We start from the raw sequence: 5,027 nt of genomic DNA, 5'->3' as shown, positions 1-5,027 counted from the left end.
GGGGTGGGTCGCGGAGCACAGGCAGGGCGCGCTGAGACACGGCGCGTGGGGAGGACTGTAGGAAGCCAGAAGGGACACCAGGAGCAGGCGACGCATGAACCAACAAATTAACAAACACAGATAAATTGTAAAGCAGGCAGATCGACATATGAATAGATAAATATGTAGATAGGTAGATAGCAAGAAGGCATATACATCCGGTATAGACAATTGAATTGATAGATTGATATTTAGATAAAAAAAGGTAGACTGATACAGACAGATTAACTGGATAGGTAAAGGTAAAGTTGGGAGCATAATACTATTGCTGCGCGTGGCCTCTGTGCTCATCTTCGTCCCATGAACCTTTGAGCCCGTGGTGGGCAAGGTCTAGAGTAGACATTGGTGGTGGGCGAGAATCCATTACCACGGGACACAGGGTCATTGTGACATTTAGATTAAGGTTACCACAGTTTACCTTTCCCAAGTTTCTCCAGGTATTCATTTCTCGACCCGTCCGAAGGGAAAATGGACAGCTGGATGAGCTGCGCGCCGACTGACCGGGCCGGGATAAATATATGAATACAGAGATAGGTAGGCTAGATAGATGGATACTTATTATATATTAAATATAAACATGTATTTTATATATATATATATATATATATATATATATATATATATATATATATATATATATATATATATATATATATATATATATATATATATATATATATATATATATATATATATATATATATATATATATATATATATATATATATATATATATATATATATATATATATATATATATAGATATATATATATATATATATATATATATACACACACTTCCTATAAATATATATCCGTGTTCCGGTACATGAAGTTACTAAGAATTGTGTAATTTTCTACTGAATATTTTTTTTCATGTATCCGTATATAAAAAATGTATTAATTAGGAACCCTAACTACCATGATATTACACGGACGAGGACGACCCTGAAATGATGGATCGGGTCACGCTCACGCTTATGAAACCTGTGAAATAATAACCTTGTGTCCCATCAAGCGAGGCCGTCCCGCAGACAGCAAGGCGGTGAGCGAGGCCTCGTGCGAGTAGTGTGCAGACATCGGCTCGCTATGCTTGCATCAATGTAAATAACACCCAAGAACTACTCTCTCTGCTTATGTATGAGTATGTTCGCCAATTTGTACGCAGCTTTACAATTACTACTCACACCAAGAAAAATATACAATTCTAAATATTGGGCTGAAGTATAAAACTGAAATGTCGTCGAAGTAAAGACCGATTAGTATTCTTTATCTTTTCATTATTTATTTTTATATATTTCGTTCAACTTCCAAAAGTAGGTTATGTTTTTTCGCTGATAAGCTACCAAATGGAAAGGTACGATTATGCAAGTTGACGAGTCTGTAACACTAACAGCGCCCATGTGCCCTCTCGCTGGACGAACCTCCTTCACTAATACCGGCCTTGCACTCCCTCTCCATACTGTTGAGTTATGGGTAATATAATTCATAAAGGTTATTGGTTGACTTGCGTAATGCTCTAATGCACTTATTAACCCGTGTCGTAATCATTTTAACAACAGCCGTCCTGAATAATACAGTGTGTGATCACGGGAATTAAAGAGATAGATATATAAATAGATAGAACGATAGAGATAGATAAATAGTTGGATAGTGATACCCAAACTCACACCCACACCTAGTCTCTCTCTCTCTCTCTCTCTCTCTCTCTCTCTCTCTCTCTCTCTCTCTCTCTCTCTCTCTCTCTCTCTCTCTCTCTCTCTCTCTCTCTCTCTCTCTCTCTCTCTCAAAACACCCATCCTCACACAAACACATCCACCCTCCCCCGCACGCACATATACCCCCCACATAACAGCAACAGCAACAACAACAACAAACAACAACACCATCATCATCAACAACAACAACTACACAATGCGATGCGAGAGACAGGTCAGAAGGGCTCGATGCGTACTACAGTTTTCCGGCGGTTTGTATGTCAAGGACCATCAGGCCGGCGGGAGAGACCTTTATGGAGGCGAGATACGACCCACGTGCGGAAGAGCTCGGTGTCCCAACAACTAACGCTGCGGCAAACTTGTACCCCCGATTTGAAGAACAGAGCAGGAACAGCGTTGTCAAATTATCGTACTCATCGGTTTGGCTTTCGTAGTTTTGGACCGATAACTATGGCAAAAAGACAAAAAAAGGGCATCAAATAAATAACAGCTTGAGCCCTAACTTTAATTTTCTATCGTTATTTGTGGAGGTACGAGAGTATGAGGTTTAAAAATGATAAATACAATGTGGTGAATACGATAATCTGGCAACGCTGAGCAGGAGTCATGTAGTACTATTGCTGTGACTCCGAGCTTACTCCCCTTCCCGATGTGTCAGTCAAGTGACGTTGGCGACCATAGAGCGGCGTCATTTATCTCATTTGTCATCCTCGCGGGGTCTGCCACTCTCCATCCTCCACCAATATCATCCAGTAGACTGCCATAAGCATCCTTCTTTGTCTGCCTCTTGCCCTCACTCCTTCTATTCTCTCCAGGCAACAAGTAAAATTTAACAAGTGGCGTGTTAGGATACGGCGATTTCGTATTTGACGACCCCAATCAAGTGCTACCTTAATCCTCCCATTTGGCGTTTATTTACTCCACAGAAAACACTGAATCGTATTTGGCGACCAAGGAAACGCTGTCTAACTGTTCTCGGTGTTTTTCTTAGCTCAAGGTCTGTCTATCATATAATTCATTTTCATGCGTCAGTCACTGAGCTGAGCGTGCCAGACGAAACGTTTCATATGGTCGTGATTGAGTTCTGCCTCATGTGATGACGTGGGCGCAACCTTTTACTCCTGCCGGTCTAGCCCACTGCAGTGTACTGTGTGTAATAAATATGACGTCAGAGGCTTCTATGAGTGCAAGGGGAAGCGGTGGGATGGGGTGGAGGTGATGGTAAAAATATGCCCCAAAGTGGAAGGATAAAGAGCCAGAACGCGAGTGTGGTATGGGGAAGACATTCACCAAAAACACGATACAGTATTTGGCCAAAATATGAGGTTTCACGCCACCGAATAGTAAGGAAATAGTTGCTTCTCTCTAAGATCTGGACCAGTTAACGTTCTTCTATTGTTTATTTTTTGCACTTGGCGAATTTGCATTTGACGAGCTTTCTATGGCAGCAATTAGTCGCCAAATGCGAAACTTTACTGTATCCAGAAAAGAGAAAAAATACTATATTATAAGATGACGCAAGTTTCATATGAATAAACACTCACTGCAAAGCATAAACTTTAATTGTGATATTGTGGCATCTGAAAAAGTGCCACACCAAAATAAAGGCTCATGGGATAGAGGGTTAAGTTCTGAAGTGGATCGAGGAGTGTCTTTTTTTTTTTTTTACAACAAAGGAGGCAGCTCAAGGGCATAAAAAAAGGGAACAATAATAAAAAAGCCCGCTACTTGCTGCTCCTAAAAAGAAACCAAAGAGGTGGCCGAGAGAGAGGTCAATTTCGGAAGGAGAGGTGTCCAGATACCATCCTCTTGAAAGAGTTCAAGTCGTAGGCAGGAGGAAACACAGATGAGGGAAGATTGTTCCAGAGTTTCCCAGCGTGAGGGATGAAAGAGTGAAGATGCTGGTTAAGGATAGAACACTGAAGGTTCAAATTAATGGCGATAAATCGGATTGGGCCGGAGTTACTATTGGGGTCCCTCAGGGATCAGTTTTAAATCCAATGTTGTTTGTCAACGATCTTGACTACAGTAACTGATAAGTAAGTTTGCTGACGATAAAAAAAATAGGTAGACTGATAAATTCAGACAACAATGCTGAAATTCTCCAGGAGGAACTAAATGTCCTGTATGAATGGACCGACAAATGGATGATGGATTTCAATATCCACAAATGTACCGTCCTTAGTGTGGGAAGTAATAACCCCCAAAGTTATTAATCCCTAAATAACACACCCCTTGACCACTCCAGCTGCGAGAGGGACTTCGGTGTGCGTGTAAGCTCTGATCATCGAACCAGAAATCAATGTATTACAGCTAGAAACCACGCCAACAGTCTTGGATTTTATTTCGAGAAGCGTAAGCAAGTGGAGCTTTGAAGTTATCCTCAAGCTGTATTTCGGTCTGGTTAGGCTTCACGTGGGCTATATTATTCATATATAAATATAGATTCCCTTGAAGCAAAACAGAGGAGAATGACGAAAATGATCTTAGGAACTTGCCGTACAGAGAAAGACTAAAGCGACTCAATTTGTATTCCTTGGAAAGATGTAAATATAATTGAGGTGTTCAAATGAATTAAGAGGATTAACAAGGGCGATCTAAGTGAAGTGCTTATATTAAAAAAACTTATGTGAGAACACACAGTAACGGGTACAAGTTGGACAAATTCAAGTTCAGGAAAAAAAAGGGCAAAAACTGGTTCCCGAACAGAGTGGCAGATGAGTGGAACAAACTGAGTTGGTGTGTAGCTGAGGGAAACACAAATGATACCTTTAACCCGTCCGCTGCGATTGACATGGATTTGGACTTCACTGGTAGCCTGGTAACATGCACTTCCAGGTCTTTCTCTGCCTCTGTGGTGGATAGTGGAGTGTTTCCCATGTGGTATTTGTCTGCTGGATATCCCCTCCCAAGGTGCAGGACTTTACATTTTTCTTCATTGAATTATAGCAGCCACTTTTTGTTCCATTCCTGTAGCTTGGTGATGTCTTCTTGTTGGAAATCCGCAGTCAAGGGGTTAAACTAAAACGAAGATCAGCAATTTTGGAAAAGGTATTTCTCAACAAATTTTAGTCGCTACGCTTATCATTATCTTGCTTATTTTTCATCGCATCCGATAAAGCAGCCATTTGCGATGAGGACCGAACGTCTTGAAACACAGTTCTGCCGGTACTTGACGACACAATAAATGATTCATAAAAGCGATCCTGTTTATCCAAAATTGCCATGCTTTTTACTAACCAATCAGCAGCACAAGGCCTGTCATGCTCC

This window comes from Eriocheir sinensis, chromosome 45 (genome assembly GCF_024679095.1).
Source record: "Eriocheir sinensis breed Jianghai 21 chromosome 45, ASM2467909v1, whole genome shotgun sequence".
Taxonomy (NCBI): Eukaryota; Metazoa; Arthropoda; class Malacostraca; order Decapoda; family Varunidae; genus Eriocheir; species Eriocheir sinensis.
The sequence above is the reverse complement of the archived record's forward strand: the minus strand, read 5'-3'. Positions refer to the sequence as shown.